The 19,081-nt window shown below is 40.4% G+C and overlaps 1 protein-coding gene across 1 annotated transcript in view; it reads left to right on the top strand.

The window, feature by feature from the left end:
- The window catches only part of disp1 (dispatched homolog 1 (Drosophila)), a 95,676-nt gene that overhangs the window by 29,738 nt on the left and 46,857 nt on the right, over window positions 1-19,081 (top strand). Inside the window, exon 3 of the mRNA XM_044049330.1 lies at window positions 190-267. The gene's annotated coding sequence lies outside the window, so the exon portion shown is untranslated. The remainder of the gene's footprint in view (window positions 1-189; window positions 268-19,081) is intronic.

The following is a 19,081-nucleotide window of genomic DNA, read 5'->3' as shown; positions in this document are numbered from 1 at the left end:
TCAAACTTGGTCACTTGGTGTTCCTGGACCAGTTTCCAAAAGATTTTATATCATAATTGGCAAAAAAAGGTCCTACGCTAAAGATGTACAGATGCACCTACACTTCAATCATGGTCCTATTTGGGATCCCTATTTATTGGTGGAGGAAAAAAGAGTAGTGACCGATACATGTTGTCTTTGTTTCCACAGATTGACTTGTTTCTTTGAGGACTTCCAGAATCTGAACGCATGAATAGATGCAGAGCATGGTCCATTGTCATCCTACAGGTAAGACACACAACACACAACACTGTGTTCAAATATCACATGACCAGCAACTAAGCAAAGCAGAGCAGTATTTTGTTCTGTTTACCACCATCATACATTTGCCCACATGCCACCAAAGACATGTCATCTCTCTTTTCCTTTGTGTTGCCACCATATCGACACATTTTAACATCAGTATGCAGGAGGATGTGTAGCCACACTATGGCAACCACATCACTTTGATCTCATGCCATCGTCTTGTCTGAAATATTTACGATCGGAAATCAACCTTCCCATCAGCCTCGGCTGCACTTTGTTTAATTCTTATTAGCAAATGTCATTATATCGACACAATAAAGTAAAAGGGATACAATGATCAACATTTACCTCTGCTAAATCAGAAGTAAGAGGAATGCGCCTTGGTACTGAACTCTATATTTTATGATACTATTGAAGGATTACATTGGTACTGCTGAATAATAATTCATGTTAAATCAAATGGTACAAGAACAATCCAAGCCTTTCTGTTTTTGTATCTGACTTTGAACCACTACAAATAATATCAGCTGAACTGGGTTTTCCTGACATGTTGTTGCATGAACACGGCTCATTTTCCCCGATGACGGGCATCTACTGTGTAAGTGACCAAAACCGCACACGTAGACATAAAATAAAAAGCTCCGTAATCGTCTTCTGCGTGAACCTGCTTGTCGGTGCAACAACGGAGACAATGCGTTATGTTCTCAGGACTCATCTGCTCTCAGAGTGAGAAAACTCTGTATCTTGAGCATGATTAAATCATAAAGTGCAGATTAGACTGTGATATCTGATATCTCAGCTTCAGAGATTATCTGACAGCAGCCTTACTGCGCATCGAGGTGGTAACCAACCTGTTACTGGGACATGTTATTACAGCTGCAACAAACCATTATTTTCATAATCAATTCATCTGTTGAGTATTTTCTTAGTTGTTTGCTCCATAAATGTTGTTTCCCAAACCTCAAAAAGGCAGATGTTCTCAAAATGATTCAGTTTTAGTTATTTCTTCGCTTGTTTTAATCATTGTTTTTGTTTAGTAATCAATTAACAATCGAGTATTGACTCAACAGTTGTAATAGAAACTGTCTTCCTGGCTTTTGTGAGTCATGGTCACAACAAAGCTGTAACCAAAGGCTCGAACAGAGCACCTGATGTGTTTTATATTAAGGCCAGCCCATACTGTTTTGATTTTTTTTGTGTCAACAACACAACCTGCCCAGACTTAGCGCTGAATGGACAGAGTGGAAAAAGTCACTTTCCCCTACATCTGTGTCTTAATCGAAAGCAGCAAAGAATAAAAATACATCTGTCACTATAAAAGAGTAAAGCATTCATTGTTGGTCCTCTTCCTTTCACCCGTGTCTGTCTGTGGCGAGTCCAGACAAGCCTCTGGTAAAAAAGGGTGAGGATGTTTGTTCTTCATCTCGCTACAACTGGGTCAGTGCACTGAACGCAGCGACTCATAGCTCTGCGCCCTCACAGACCTTTTAGGTAGTGGATACAGTTCCTCGTCCCTCTTCAATAACTAGATTTTGCTCATTTTAACTCCTTTTTCTCGCACGTCGGATGGTTTTTGTTTAGAGCTGCATCCCATTATGTTTGAATATTCTTAAATTAGGAGAAAGAAAAATTGTATCCGTAGTTCAAAGTGAGATTATGCTGCTAACATAACTTCATGTTGAGTGTGTGTTCAGACAGACAGGTGATCAGCCTCGTTTTCAAAGGTAATCACCTTCACAAACATACCTCTCTGTTTTGTTGTGCCCTGAACTGCTGAAAGGCTTCAGGTCAGCAGGTTCTGCCCTTACTTACTCACTCACTCACTCACTCATTCATTCACATTGGCCTTGTCATGTTAAAGGGATAGTTCAGGTTCTTATAAAATGTGGTTGTATGGTCAGTGCTCACTACGTTGTGTGTCAAGACTCAAGAATTATCTTGGGACACGGAGTAAAACCAATTTAACTCACCTTATAAAATCTACACCCTTTTTTATTCGTCAGTAGCTTAAGAATCAGCAATTTGACATCACAGCCTACGTAAGTAGTTAATTCACTGCAGCCCTCAACAGTGAGTTCATATGTGTTATTTTGTGACTTTAATGTTTGAAACCCATCTTTTAAAATTTACCCAAGTGACACAAACTTACCAAAAGTTGGGGAAACAGTAGAGCAGCAGCTCTCCGTGGACTTTAGTGTGGTCGAGTGAGCAGATTATACAGACCTCAGTTTCCAATTAGAGAAAGTTGTCTAATGATGAGATAAAGTGGCTTCTGACTATTTGCCAGTCCCTCAAACAACCACACTGAAGAAGACCCTGAACTATTACTTAAAGATGTAGGAAACACAAACTCCTGTTTCTGTGTGTGTGCATGCGCTTATGCATGAAATGGCTTTTTTAGTTGTTAGAGTTTAGTGTTAGCAACATGACTGTGAATAGATTTGCGAGTGAACACACATGTTTAAGGGTTGGACTGCGTAATATGTGCGTGCCTGGCTCCAGTTTCCATTGTGTTTGATCAGTGTGTGTGTGTCTGCTTTGTAACATGGACAGTGTCTGGTGTTGGCTCTGCTGGACTGGAGCTTTCACTGCTGCCCAGCCAAACGTCTCAGACTCTTCTGTCAGTAGACTTCATGGCTTGTGAAAAGCTTGTTCAAGGCCTTTTTTGTTTATCTTTATCACAATTACGGGTGGGTCAAAACTTCAAGTTGCCCTTCCTCGTGCAATACAATAATCGATACACCAGGGCAAATATATTTTATTAACAAATCAAGGCGCTATAAAGTGAACAGTTTGGGCCAGTTTCACTTGCCACGTGTCGCTACTTGATGTCTGCTCGCGGCGGCGCTGCTTAAATGAATGAGGGAAAAAGCTGGAGATACCTGGCTGAAGAAGAGAGAGTTTACAACAAGTTTGACGTTAACAAAAGGTCTAAGACTTGATGGACTCACTCATCACGTGTCTCACCAAGATGTTTATATCCGGTGATCTGGGCCAGTCCGCTTGGCTGTGGGCGGTCTTTTACACCCCAGAGTATTCCTATCTTTTGTATCTGAGGGGCGTTCCTATGTGCATGCGTCTACGGTAAAGATTTGTGTGCCACTTGACCGACAATCGCCGTAAACGAGTGAGAGAATGTTTTTAAACTACATTTGAATGCAGATTACACATGGTAGTCGCAGACTGTATAATGTGTAGCTCATTTATTTAAACTTTCCATATTATTTTAGATGATTGCTGATCGGTATGGAGGACCATGTATTGTGTATCATGTGAAAATTATTATATTATAAAGTGAAAATTTGCAAATAATCACATTCTTTAATGATTTGCTTTTTTGGTGGCCACATGTCCAGAAGTTTTTGGCTGTAATTTCTTTTATTTTTTTCCCCTGCATAACATGAACTTGAGTCCTCTTCCTCTGCATCTGTTCTCCTCATTTTGCAAATTGTGGTCATAATTAAGCTGACCAAAATTACAGTCAATGAGTTTGGTGGTGGTCACATGAGGGAAGTAATTTAAGGTAGTTAGTAAAGGAGCTAAAAATAAGCGTGATCAGCAAATTATACTGATATCAGTCACGGGATAGCAGCTCTATTTATTAACTTTTTTAACCAAAATTTCACCAATTTGATCAAAGAAAATGTTTTTAAATGTGTTAAAAACCACTACTGTTACGCTAATATTAGGAGTAAATACACTGCAGCAATAAGCAGTAGGTGATACAAAAGTCTGGGCCACTGTAGAAGGGTAAGAACAACACAAAAGAGTGTCAAGGAGAATTAAAAATGTGTGATTAAGCAGCCCATTTTTATCACAGTAACATTTGCCTCTTGTACTAAATCTTGGAGGAATGTTGTTGTTTCCTCTTTACGTCCTCTTGTCCACAATTTCTTAAATTAATCTTTAATTTGGGGAATCCATGTCGATGGGACACATTCCATTTATCTTTTATCAACATGTCAACATTCCACCTCCTAAGGGTTATTTTGAAATTCCATATCTGACTTTATTTTTGTGCAAATTTGAAAAAACAAAACAAAAACGCCATTTCATCTATAGGCATATTATTAAGTTCATGCAGACACATAATGGTTTCAACAGTGTGTGTAGTTTGCAATTCTCAATCGGTACAATTCTCTCTCTCATGTGAGAACTGACTCATTATAGCCCACTGCTGAGCAAAATCAGTGATTTATGATGATTTACTTATGCAACAGTCGTTAAACAGTAGAGAGAGAGAGAGAGAGAGAGAGAGTACAGCTGAGAGTCATAAAAGTACCGTTCTGTGCTCAAAACAAACCCCAAACTAAGATGTTACAAGAGGCTTTTGCAGCACATCATCTGGCAAAGAACGACAAAAATGGGCGGAGGTAACACTTGCACTAAGTTTGTTCTGTAACAACATGGCCACAATTTACATACTGTATAGTACAGAGCTGGATGGAGTTGGTAACTCCAACTTTGCACTGTGATTCAAATACTGTAAAAAATGCACCCACATGGTTTAGTAGAGGGCAGTTTTTTTATTCCTGTAGGTTTGTTGTGATCTCTTTAAGGCGCTTTTCCATTATACAGTTCTTGCACTACTCAGCTATACTTGTTTTTTTGTATCCTCAGTAATGAGTAATGATACAGTAAGTATCGAACAAACTCTCATCACTGATTCATCCGTTGATTGTTTTTTTGATTTCAGTTCCCATTGTCATCTATAAAATGCAGAAAATGGTGTAAAATGTCGACCTGTTTTGAAGACAAGCCAAAAAATGGATCGGTTTACTCCATCAATTAATAATCCATTAATCGATGAATTGTTGCAGCCCTATAGAAGACATTTATCAGCATATAGAGCTAGGTTGTATCAAGGGCTGCAATGATTAATCTGTTTTTTTTTTTTAAATAATTCCACCAAGCTCTGTGATTTTTTTTCAGCATCTCAAGTAGGAATATTTTCTGGTTTTTGTCCTTCAAATAACAAAGAAATCATTAAAACTGAATCACTGCGGTTTGTGGACAAAACAAGACATTTGAGAACATCCTGTTCTCGAGGTTTGGGAAACGCCAATCAACATTTTTCAACATTTTCTGACATTTTCTGAACCGAACGACAAAAAAAAAGTACAAAAAAATGGACAGAGCAGTTCATTATTAAAATAATTAAAGTTAGTTGCGGCCCTTGTTGTATCACAACTCCTCCTTGAGTCATTCTGAGATGGATTGATCTAATCAGTGGACAATGGACTGGCCGGATACACACACAACATACACCAGGAGACTGAATGAGGAAACCACAGTGGAAGGTGGTTTGAGGGAAAGTTAAAAAGCTTCTCGTGATTTACCCTAATGATTCTTAACTTGCTGACTCAAACAGATCTGCCAGTTACCAGCGATTGATCCGCCCTCTCTGTTCTCCGCAGCTGTGTTGACTGTCTCCTGCATGGGAACCCTTGATTACTGGGTTGAGTGTACATTTAGGCTGAGGAGCCTGGCGGCCAGCTCATTGTGCCTCCCTTTCCAGCACACACACACACACATATGCTTTTTACTTTGATGGTGGAGAGCTGTAAATGACTGGTGCATCATCATCCAGCGCCTCAGGTTATCCACCCGACTTTATTAGCCTCATGAGCGGTTTGTGATGTTTATCTATGCTACAGTTCGTCTGCCTCGAGATGCCTCTGGCACTCGTTTCATGTCAGATAACCTCATGTTGGCAGTTGGCAGACAGTCACATGCTCTTTTTTTTTTGCATCATTAGAAGCCTCAGCTGTGATGGTTCGGGACGATGCCTTCATTAAATTTTATGATTTGTTGATTTTAATAATCTGTTGTATTTTGTTTTGATGTGACCCCGCTCTTATAATTGGCACAGGTGTCATGAAATGACTTCAGTGCATGAGCTGAGTTTGAGGCGGATCTGCAGCCAAGGTTTATGATTACACTTGAGGCATATCCATAGTTAATGAATAAATTTGCCCCGTTTAATAAAACATCATATTAATATCAAGGGATAATAAATGTGATGGGAAAAATCTGCGAATGATGAAACATTTTGAAATCTGTCATCGGAGCCTTGGTTGGTTATCAATAACAGATGTTTTTAAACATGTCACTCTTGATTTTCTAAATTGATTTTAGGCACTTTACTGCCATTAGGGTTGGGTGAGTATGGCAGCCAAAAATGAAACTATTAGCCAGTTTGAATCCACAATTTATGCCTTCATATTTGTGCCTTATCAGTGTTCAAGGCATCACATTGTGGCTGAAATCATCTTCAGAAAGCGCAGTGCTGTAATTGCAATAAGGAAAAAGACCAAACCCAAATTACCGGCCTTGTATTACAAGCATATCATAGCATTTCCTGGATGTTGTATAATAAAATGAAAAAAATGCGAGACATGAGCCATCTGGCCTGACTCTTATGATGTTATGAGTGGAAAAACACACTGAGTATGCTCAGTGGAAGTTTAATGAAGCTCATTCAATCATCTGTCCTCAACACAGATGCTCGTTGTGTTATTGAATGTGTCCACCAGTGTTGTTGCAGTCGCTTATTATGCGCAAAGATGACGCACAATTCACATTTTGAATGCAGCGTTTCTGTGAAGCCTGTCTCTCCGAGACATGGTGTCAGTGCTCAGGGTGAAGGCGCAGTAACAGAGGTGTCAAGGCCGCTCCCAACTCAACATCCAACCACTGAATACCACTGCAGTTCTTTCCATTGTCCCCTGAACATCAGGGTTTCATTTGGTTGTATAATGTTGCCGCTTGTCAGTATATGATCAGAATTAAAGCTTATTCTCATCAACTATTGAATGGTTTTCCTTGAAGGATTCTCATACCTTTACTCGCCTACAGAGGATGAATCGTGCAGGTGATAGTATGCTAAGTGGTGAAAATGGTAAACTGTTGCAACTCAAGTTCTTACGTGGTCTGAAAATAAAAGCCACATATTCCAAGTTGAATAACTTTTGACATAATTTTTCAAGCCAAACCATCTAAACTGTCTTAGTATCTTCCTTGCCAATTTGGATAATTTGATGCTGTAAATTGTTGTGTAATTTGGACCAGTAATAACTGCCTAATGACAAATTTTAAGCCTATTCTGTTTATAGACCAAATTGATTAAGGCGTGTATGATTTTGGAGTGTTAATTGGCACAAGTGGAGCGTTTGTACAGTGGCCATGTTTCCGTCGAGTTAAAAGGTTCGGGTTGGCACAGTATGGTGCAAATTGTTATGTGTTTCCATTAGGACTAGTACCAAAATATCCAGCCCCAACCATTCTATTTTTGGCACCCTCCCCTTTGGGTTTACCAGTGTAAAAGGGTATGGGTATGGTTAAACTGGAGCGACAGTCAGCTGATTGGGCGACAGAAAACCCCCATTGGGACCAGTGTATCCCATATGTCCCACAGAATTCGAAGAGAAAAGCTGTTCATTGTTGCCACACCGGTACGACACCATTCTACGTATTTCTCTGACGTGGCCATTGGTCGCAGCCTTCCAAATAAAGGAACTGTTCCCAGTGGAAACACAAACAAAGTCTTTACCATTCCAAACTGTTCCAATCCAAACCTTATCATGAAGAAAACACATCATTTGACAGGTCACAGTGGGAAAATCACAGGTGTAAATAATCAAATGAATGATGGTGGAGTTCCATTTAGCTCTCATCAGATTCAGGGTACATGCTGGTTCACTTTAACACTGTCCTGACTTACATGAACTGAACATAGCCATTGTTAATGCGCTTGTGTAGCACACATGTTCTCCCTGCTAAAACACGACATTGACTTGGACTATACCACTCAAAAGTTTTTATGAGTGTATAATCACTTGAAAAAATAAATAAATAATTGTTTGGTTTTCATAGCCTGAGAATAAGCCTTTAGCATGTGCTTTTGTAAATTGTCTTGATTTATCAAGGTTTGTTCAGCGAGCCAGACTTTGTGTTTCTCATTTTCAACCATAATCTTATTACAGAAATGAAGTAGAATGACATGCTTTCTGGTATGTGAAGGCCACTATAATTCTCCTTACACTTGTGGTAAAGTGAGGAGTATGTGGTGGCGTCCTACGTTTGTTGCAATCTGCAGTCTCACCAATAGATGTCACTAATTATTACACACTTAGACCTTAAAAAGAAGAAGAGCTGCAGTATCAACAAGTTTTGCGTTTGCTGACATTCATCTTCTTCTACTGTCCTTTTGGTAGACAGTAGTTGGACCAGTCTCCTGTAAAATTCAGCCCCAGAGTCTGAGAGATGTTTGCTTTAAACTCACTGACTCTCGACTCATTTCAGGAAAGCAATCTTATAACAGGGGACAGGAGAGGAAATGATAGTCGAAGAAAAGGCACGGACACACTGCTTCACATCAGTGCAAATATGGGCTCTGTTTTGTTGTAGTGGCTGAGGGTTTGTTTCAAAATGACCATCTTTGGGAAGCTTGACCGCTCCATTTGAAAACCTTGCAGACATGCTGGACATGTTCATGTATATACATGGAAGATACATTCCCAGTAACAATCACTCTGTGATTAAAATAACATTCTTCTACTAACTTACTTTCTCTGCCATGTCGATGACATTGAGGAAACAGGGAAGTTTCAGGGGAAGTGCAGTGGGTGTGGGACGTCTGGCCTGCGGGGCGTGCATCTGAATATACTGGTGAATTTACAAAACTCCTGCATGCGTTCAGTAAGAGGATTCAGCACATGTAAAATAAACAAAAGGAAGTGCTCATATTCAGGATTATCCTGTTTGAGGCAGACATACACTGGTCTTTGCCTCTCTGTTTTGGACAGACTACCTAATCCTGTAATCAGGATTGAAGACTTCCACTGTCAAGACTAACTAATCCAAACCTAATAAACCAGCAGCATCATTATGCTCATCTTATTTAAAGCCACACAAGTAGCAATAGCAGGCTACTTATAACTGATCTATCCCACACAGTCTGGTTGGCCCTCTTGTGAGTGGCATTGGCTGCAATTTTTTTGCCATTTCTGGTGACTTGCTCGCTAACTTCTGGTTCGAATTAGAATTAGTGAGAATCACCTCTGCTTCAGTGGCATTTTATGCCTCTTTGACTTTGTGTGAAGAATCCCTTCATGGGCTCAGAAAGTACAGGAATGTTGCATGCAGGTGGGGCAGGATGGTAACTGACAGATAGTTAGACTAGCCTGTCATTCCATGTGGTCCCAGCATAGTGATTGATGTTTATTACAGTAGTATTTGGAAACAAATCATGAACCCTAAATAGTTCAGTGCAATATGTGTTCAGTTCCCCCATACCAGATCGGAGACTCATGCTGTGTTCCATTTATATCAGAACTGGGAGTGATGTCACCCCCACAGTGTTCCAATAAATAACTTAGTCCATGGTTAACAATACCGGTCAATAACAGCGCTCTCCGTGGTATTTTGTGCACACAAACACCCTGAAACAACAGTGACACAAGTGAGTGACCCCGAAAATTCCAACAAGAAATGTAATGCAGCGATACTGTCGTGTCCGTTCTCGCTCCGTAGGCAACGGCAATTGTTCTTGATGAGTTCTTTTGTAAAGAACTGTAACTAAACAACTCTTGTTACTTTGATGTAGACCGCTTGACTTTGGTTTTCGCCGGCAAATCCCCGTTTTGTTCAGACAAAAGAGAAAAATGACTATTGGGTTTCTTTTGTCAGAGAGTGGGTGAGAGGAGACACGAAGCCTGAAGGGAAGTGTGTATTCATAACAACAGTGCCTCTTTCTTTCTCTCCGTGTTGTCTGGCATTGTGGCTCCTCTTTGCTCTGTTGTATTGTGGCTTCTGCTGGTGGTCAGATGGGGGACCTTCTCCACTCTCCTTGTCAAAAGTGCTCTTTTGTTTTTGCTATTGTTTTGTTTTTTTTATGTCTGGGCCTGTGAATCTCTTTGTGGTCACCTTCCTGACTCTCTCTCTCTCTCTGCCCATCACTCAGTACATTTACATGACATTAAAACAAACTAATGATTGTGTTAGTCTGACTAAACGTGGACCTTTTAAAATACATGTTAGTCTGACATACATGTGTATATATATATGTATATGTATATATATATATGTGTATATGTATATATATATATATATATATATATATATATATATATATATATATATATATATATATATATATATATGTATATGTATTTTTTGCAGATCAATTTTTAAAAGTTTGACATTTTTAAGTTAGTGGATGCTAGGAATGCTGTGTTCCATTTACATCAGAGCTCAGAAGTCGGAACTGGGTGTGATTTCACCCCTGAATTCCCCACCTTCCAGTTGAGAAGTTGGAAAAAACATGTCTGTGAACAGTAAATAACAAAGCTGCGCATGGTATTTCGCAGACAATCCAATCTGACTACAAATGTAACGCACCAGAAGACGAATTGTGCTCGGGCATGCTAACAACTAGCTGCATGCTAATCTGGAAACTGCCTCATACCGACAAGCTGAAAGCGGAGCAGGGGCGGAAACACTGTATACAATAAATCACCCCCACTCAAGCTTGTTTACCGGGGACAAGGACAGTAGCAGTCAAATAACATATGTTGAAATGTACTGTTTGTCCATCTCCATTACAAACCCACTCACAGAAACATCCCAGCTCTAACCATGACTGGCAGTGGATCTGTCCCAGTAACAGACCTAACAGTGTATTGGGATTTTAGGTGCCAGTGGGGAAGGAAGGACCCTGCTGGCTTGTCAGCATCTCTGATCCCTCTGTCACAATGGGTCCCTCTCCCCTCCCACTCATTTCCCTGCCAAGCTGGGAAGAGTAAATATTTATCAGCCCTCACAACAATGGCCTGCTTGGAGGAGAGAAAGACTTTGACCAGAGCTCAGGAGAGGCCTGTAGTCAACACTTGCGTCTGTCGGGGCCGGAGGATGAGCTGCTGGAAGATTAAACTGGGGGCCTCTGATTCATTTTCAAGTAGTAAAGTTACTGGTTATGTTACAATGCTAGACCTGTTCTGATACTGAAGGCTGAATCGAAGACTTGGGTGAGTGTGTAAGAAATTCAATCAAGCTTGTTTACTCAGGAGATTATGCAAATGTAGTCTCGAATCAATGTCAGCTTAAACCTGAATTATAAAAACAGTGTTAGGACTTAGAAGTGCAATGTTTGGTATTTGAAAATGTTATCTTTGTAGCCGCAGGACTGGGATGGCTTCAGATACAGCAGTGTACGTACAACAATTAGGTTTTCATAAAATTTAGTATAGATATTGGTGGTTTCCATATCGTTGAATAAATAATAATAACAATATGTTACCTTTTTATGTGGGTGACATTTGATTATTTTTTTCCCACCAAATGTCATCACAACAGTTTTGATGGGTGGCTCTCAGGTTTCATGGCCTGCAGAATATATATTGTTATTCCTGAGAGGAGGAATCCTCATGATTTACGTGAATCTCCTGCTTTAAGTGGTAAAGGATATTTCCAGTTTTGAAGACGGTGTCAAGTGACACAATCAATGCTGACACAAAGGTATGGCATCTCGTAGGGGTTTAACAGTACGCACCTTGGTTTTGAGAAGGTTTGATAATATTTTGCTACAGGGCTATATAAATAAAGGCCATTTACCATTAGTGTCACACCCCCAAATAGTTAGGTAGGCTGGAAAATAGACAGAAACTTTATTGGTGTATAGCAAATGGCTGTGTTTTTGCCCTTGCTTTTCTAAATTGCCAGGGAAATCTGCAAAAAAACAAGTACTGAATTTGTCACGCCAACAACCTAACATAATAACATTTACTTTAGTGTAATAATGGGATGAAAACTTGTCTTTGTTCACAATAAGATGAGAAATATAAAAAAAACGACTTGCATTCCTGTACTTGTCTTTCGGCAGCGGCAGCTTTGTACTTGCAGCTGAAATGAGATAAAAGAGACATTCCTCGAATATATTCATCACACAATGTCGTGTAATATTCAGAAAAGGAAACACCTGCTTAAATGACTAACATGAGTATCATGCAAGCAGGTGCTCGCGCACATGTACACCATGAGGGATAATTGGGCCCTTCAACATTCCCATGTATAAACTTGTGGCTTAAAGATCACATGGTTTTACTTCCCAATGTTACTTCAGGGATAAAGATCGAACCTTGAAATGATAAGAACATTTAAAGGTATACTCTGATTCGAGATACAGCCCCCCCCCCCAATTTGGAGTGTTGTTCAATATCTGATTACTGAGGTTTAAATATCATTAAATAGTTGGATTTTATATTTTAGTTAAGTTATAAATGAAAGAAAATACATTGGCTAAAAATTCCCCTGATTTCTAAAAATTGGCATCATCCATATCGTATACCTATAACATTCTTCATTCTTTAACACAGCAGAATAAGTGCACTTTCCACTTATTTGGGCAGCTGTCTCTCAGATCTCATCTGTGAGGGAAACAAGCGCACTGATTTTGGATAGATATAATACCCAATCAAATCAGAAATCAGATGTAAGGACGCAAGCGGCTAATTAGCTCCATCCGTGCATCCGAGTACGATACAGTATGTGAAATGGCAGAGGGACGAGAGGCTTTGAGGCTGGTGACTGCCAGGAAACTGGTTTTATTGTTTTTTTTGGCACGTACATGTGGTTAGATTTCTTTAAACTGTCGTACTCGTGCATACGACGACAGAGTTGCATTGATACCGTGAAGAGCGAGGATGCATTACATCATGCCGGGAGATGTGCTGGAAACCTCCTGCGTACCAGGTGCTTTCTTTTATCTTTCTGGAATGAGTCTGTGGAGGTACAGACATGATAAATCAGGTGAGAACGCGAGACAAGTCATTACAACCTCATTCTTTTAAAAAAAAAACAGTCAAAAGTACCTATGTATGTAGAAGATAGTTTGCAATTAGCACAGGAACTGCAGCTGTACAATGTGGAAAACATCAACAGTCTTGGCAGATGTTTGTGCATTCAGAGATCAGGTTCACAATTTCATTCCAGAGCTGCTGGAATTGATTCATCTGGATGTCACAGTTTGTCTGTGTACTTAATGTGGAAATAATGCATCGCACAGCTCCACCGGAAATATGCATCTACAGCCCACATGTGGAAAGCACAAACATGATTTTGGTAACGCACTGCAGGCAATGGTGCACTGTAAGCTTTATTCTAAATGACTTTGTCAGGAGGTCTGGAGAGGAAACGTCCACTCCTTCTACCCTCATTTCATTCTGGTTGTAACAATAGGGGAAAACAATATAAGAATTAAAATTCACATCATTCCAGGAAATGTGCTGGCAGCAGCAATTAACGCAACACTGTTAAAACTACGCTTTTAAAACTTTTCCATTGAGCTGATCATTTCATAAATTGAATTGCAGCAGTAGGCGTTTGGTTTGTTCAGCGCTAAGTCTTCGGGTTTCTTGTGTTTCCGTCATGGTACAGTTTTGTTTGTTACAGTACGGTAACATTCGGAAAGGAACAGCCCTCCCACCATAAGTGGGAGGGGTCAATCGATTTACCCACCGCTGCTACCTCCTGTCGTCATGTGCATGTGATGTTGCTCGGTCACATTCTGTCACAGAATGAGTCACTGTAATCTTTACTGACATCATGCAGTGATGATTACTGACATGGCACATTCGGACGGGACTAAAATGACTGAGAAGCTCTAGTAATACTTTCTTTACTCCACCCATCCATGTCAAACAAATCCCGTCCAAATAGGGTTTAAGGCTGCACGGACTCAGGCGTTGATGATCCACTGCTCCCTCAAACACAAAAAAGTGTTATTTTGTGACTGAAAACCATTTGTTCGTAGTTGCTGAAGTAAAACAAACTGCAACAGACCAGCAAAGCTGGATTTCTGTGGGCTTATTTGTTTTTAAGTCATTCTTCTGCTGTAGTTGAGACGACACATTGTGGACCCTGTGTCATGGCGTCCAATCCACATTTCCTTTGTATCTCGTATGTCTCCTGATTAGTAACTACGCTCACTTTGCTGTGAAAGCGCTAATTCTAATGTCAGTTTAACTGTATTTACTGTATATCAGAGCTTGGGTGAACAACAGTCCCAAAGCTCCTGATATCATTGGTGAAACCTCTGGTCCTACTATTATGTCTTTTGGGGGGGGAAGGCCCATTGACCTAAAGCATGATGTAATTCCATAAGCTTGTCACTAATAATTTCCCCCTCCCTTTTAATGACTCTGAAAGTGATGCCAGACCCCAGACTGGGCCTCCGTCAATTTAAGGGTGTGTAGTTATTTTCCCCCTTGTCTGCTTTTATAGTAATTTTACTGTTTATAAATATTTATGGACATTTATGGACAGCTAATAAAGTCAGCGTCGGCTAAAGGGAACTAGACAACTTTCCACTTATTATCATTTTTTGAGCATTACTGTTGCTTTCTGTCGCCCCGCGTTCTGGTGCCAAGAAGCTCTACCCACCATTTGAGCCATAATAATAATAACAACTTGTTTTTTCACATGAGGGAAAAACAGCCCCTCGCTCCCATAAGTACTATATGCATCTACATGTCTGGTGGAGACAAACATGCCCTCATGTGTTCATCATGTCTGCATGGACGGGCTGAGGGAAATGCACACACACCTGCACATGCCCGCACATTTTCATCCAGCCTTTCCCCTGCGTGCTCCATCACACACACACACACACACACACCTGTACACACACAGACACCTGTAGGCCCTTTTCTTCCCTTGTTTTACTGTATCGCTTTTCTGTTTGATGTCAAATTTGTTTTTGGTTGTCGAGGTTCGGTGCCCACAGAGGAGTCAGATGTTGTGTGAAGTGGACGAGCTGTCAGGAGGAGAAAGGGGGCGCCATTATTGTTTCAGTACAGTTTGTTTATTCTTGAAGGTTGGCATCTTTGATGTGTCATCCGGTGTAGAAAAGAGGAAAGGCCCACCATTGCCACATCTTTGTTATTGTTTCTTTTCTTTCCTTTTAATTAATGATTTGTAACTTCATATCAATTCTTGTACTGAAAACTATTCACTAAATATATGTATGTGGATGTTTTGGTAACATTAGTAACACGTTTGTGTGACTTTACTACATTTTGTAACCTTTTTGGAAGCGTAAGTCATGTTTTTGTTACATTTCTTTTAGTAATATAATTAATGTCTTTGTAGTTGGTTAGGAAATAAGGCTCCATCTATTTCTGTTGTAACTTACCTGTGTTTTCTGATTTGAAGTTTTAGTGAAGAATGATGCATTTGCATTTACACGACATTGTACAAAGTTATCATTTTTGAAAATAATTTGACTGACTGAGACGTGTGTGCTTTGGTTTAGATTTTTTTTGGACAGCAATTGCTAAAATCTTATTTTGTTACTTTCTCCTTTGTTTCAGGATACTTCCTGTCAAAAATCACATTACCTGCATTTCTTTATGCATCTATATTACAAAATATCCTCCAAAAAGGGACATTTTGGCTCCCTTGAGACCGACCCACCCTGAGTTGAGGGTGTTCATTACCAACTTAAGATGGCCCGAAGTATATTCTAACAGGAAATGACAGTAAAACAATAGATAGCAAAAACACATCCTGAGGGCTGGACCTGGATTCCACCCTATTCTATTCTCTCTCTGCACACATATGCCGCGCTGCACTGTGGCCACTGTCGTAGAGCCAACTGTGTGTGTGTGTGTGTGTGTGTGTGTGTGTGCGTGTATGAAAGTAGTAGTGCACATGTAGGATTATTTCTAGGGTCCATTTGTCAAAGGAGACATTTATCATGGAGCCCACTGTTGTCAAAGCTGCTGCTTTTCCACCATGTCTCCATTACGCTCTGCTGGTACTCACTCAGACATTCAACACCTGAACCGACACACACGGTTAGTCATACACACACACACTCCAACTCCTACACAAAAATGCATACAAACACATCCACCATAGCTGAGTTTTTATGCAGAGTAGAGAAGATAAAAGGTTACAATGGGGGGAAAAAAAGAAGAAGAATCTGATCTTGTTTTCCACTCAATTCCTCATGTCCCTTTTCATCAGTATTCAGTCCCTGCAGTGTATTAAAGTAATGAGACTGGATTCCAGCCTGATTATTTTTACCATTCTTGTTGTGCTTAACGTGTCATGAAATGGAGCCATGAACTCTGAACGCATCCTTCAGCTGCTCCTCCAACAGAAGGCCAGGCTGGCTGTTGGCAGCTGTCCCCACAGCGGCATCTGCTCGGCTTCAGTGTCCTTGAGCAACTCATTGTCCCTGCAGAGCAGTAAGACGATCGCGGCTCTGACCTGACTGCTAAAGTATTTTCCTCGTATGAGATGCCTTTAATAATTAAAGGCCCAATATGCGACATTTAGTCAAAAAACAAAAAGTCTTATAAAACAAATATGAACTGAGAGTGACATCACACTCCTTCTCTGTTTTGTTAGTGAGACTTTTAGTAGCTGGTCCTCAAGTTGCATTTGTGGACCCATTGAAAATGCTAGACTTTGTAAATATGCTTATTCACTGTCTACTGCTTCATTCTCCGCACGAAGGTTGCTGGAACTAATCCCAACTGACACAGGGCAAAAGGGTGGAGTTCACACTGTACAGGCAACATACAGAGAGAACAACCATTCACTTACACATTACACCAACATACTATATTCAAATGTTTACTTACTGTGTCTAATAATACACACACTTTTGAATGCTCCTCCATTTATATCCATCACCTATAGGCCTCCTTTACACATGGCGTTTTCTGTGATCAGATAACAATCAGATAGCACTTCACCACATGATTTATGCCTGGTATTAACATGTATCTCGGGTGTCCACATCAAGATCTGATTCTTATCCAATCATCCCCGCCTTACTGTCGTCACATGAAGTGGCACTATTGTATGGGCTCAATCTTTGCTTTTTGAAGCAGGGGAAGAAGTCGTCTTCGCAGCTCGATTAGGTATTTCTACTCCCGTAGTTGTTGTAGGTGGAGCTCAGTGTGGTCACAGTGTGTCTCCGACCACCTCCTGAAGTGGTTTGGCAGATTGGATAACAATTCACGCGCTATCCGATTGAAATCAAGTCACCGAAAACTCATTTTAATGCCAGGTGTAAAGGAGACAAAGTTTAATGGAAACTCCAAACTCAAGAGTTCAGTATGTCGTGACTCCAAATTCACAAATTCCACTTGAATGCAACAGTAAACACAATATGTTACATGGTGTGAAGTGGCAGAAACGTGGATTTACTTTCAAAGAAAACTCTTCTTTGGCTAAAAAAGACTTCAGATAAATAAGAGAAATAAGACCAGGGTTGCTTGTAACAAGTAACTTGATGTATACATGATGTCACATGTCTGTGTTCATTGGTGGCTAACTGGAATAGGCATTATAGCTTACTGGCATTAGCTGTCATGATCACATTTTGTTTTGACCTGTCATGTGTGCTCAACCTTGACGACTAGTTATTGGGCTTTTAGAGTGTAAAATTCTTTCCCCTTGACAATTGTAAAAAAGAAAAAAAAAAGACAGAAGAAAACAATACAAGGCGTAGTCTTAAACTGATGTTTGATGGCAAATAATAAAAGGAAATGGGAAGCTGTTGGAGAATAATTACACAATATTTGTAACTGTAGTTTGTTATCACTTAATCAGTCACTTAATGGGGTTTTGTTTTTTTTAAAAGAGGAACTCTGGTTTCCTTAATGAAGGAAAGGGAGAATAATAAGTGAAACGACCGCTACAAAACATTTTAAGACAAGGTGACATTGTTCGGTTAAAGTCTAACTAAGATCTGTTACTAATTTACACCACATATAGTCCAGTGCAAGTTGCTTTCATAGAAATCAAAGATTGCAGGCGCACCTTCTCCATTTATTTTGTGTGTGTGTGTGTGTGTGGATTCTGTGAAGAGCTCAGGTTTAAACCTGCCTTTGCACCTGAGTGCCACTCTCTTTATATCAATCACTCTGGTCACTTACCTTCCAGTTCACTTCACTTTGTTCTTTCATGTTGTTTTTGTACGCAGTATATCACAGTGTGGCAGCGTGTTCTGTTTTCCTGTTTCTGGGAGTTAATTCATCGTGCCACACAACACAACCCCTGTTTTGTTTCACCTTTCGCTTATCTCAGGCTGTAGAAAATGAACAGAGGAGACAAGGCAGAACGTGTGTGTGACAGATGCAGAGATATAGAGACGAGGCAGTGAGAGAGATGTAAATGTTGTGTAAGTGTGTGTGTGTGTGTGTGTGTGTGCAGCAGCTGCAGAGGCCCTGGTTCCCTTCTCACTGGCGTACACCTCTCCACAGGGAGCAACAAGGGCTCCACATGCCCTTTCAGCTCTAACCGCCTCCAGAGCTGGAGACAACCCTCTCACACACACACACATGCTTACATACTCCACATAACATGGACTCCATACACTCTGTGGTCCCCACTTACTTGTTTTCCACCTTACGTCCTATCTTCCGTTGTATTTTTGTCCCCACTGTATCATGTTCAGCAAACTGTGTGAATGAATGGTATTACAACAACACGCAGGAACAATAGGTGAAAGGGTCAAAATGTAGCACAACAATGTGCACGTAATAATAAAAAAAATATCTCTTTGTCTCTCTCCACACGCAGACAGGCGTTCCGGAGCCAGAAAGCCCCTTTAGTAAATCTAATTCAGTTCGCTCCAGCCCAGTTCTGCACCCCATGAACCCTCTGAGGGCCCTCCAAGAGCCCACTTGTCCTTCAGTGAGATGACACACGATGAAGTCACTCCATTTGCCTTGGCACCGGTGTCTTTGTTTCAGGCAGTGCGGTGGTGATGTGCCAAGGG

The sequence above is a fragment of the Solea senegalensis genome, linkage group LG17, assembly GCF_019176455.1.
Source record: "Solea senegalensis isolate Sse05_10M linkage group LG17, IFAPA_SoseM_1, whole genome shotgun sequence".
Taxonomy (NCBI): domain Eukaryota; kingdom Metazoa; phylum Chordata; class Actinopteri; order Pleuronectiformes; family Soleidae; genus Solea; species Solea senegalensis.
The sequence above is the reverse complement of the archived record's forward strand: the minus strand, read 5'-3'. Positions and strand labels throughout refer to the sequence as shown.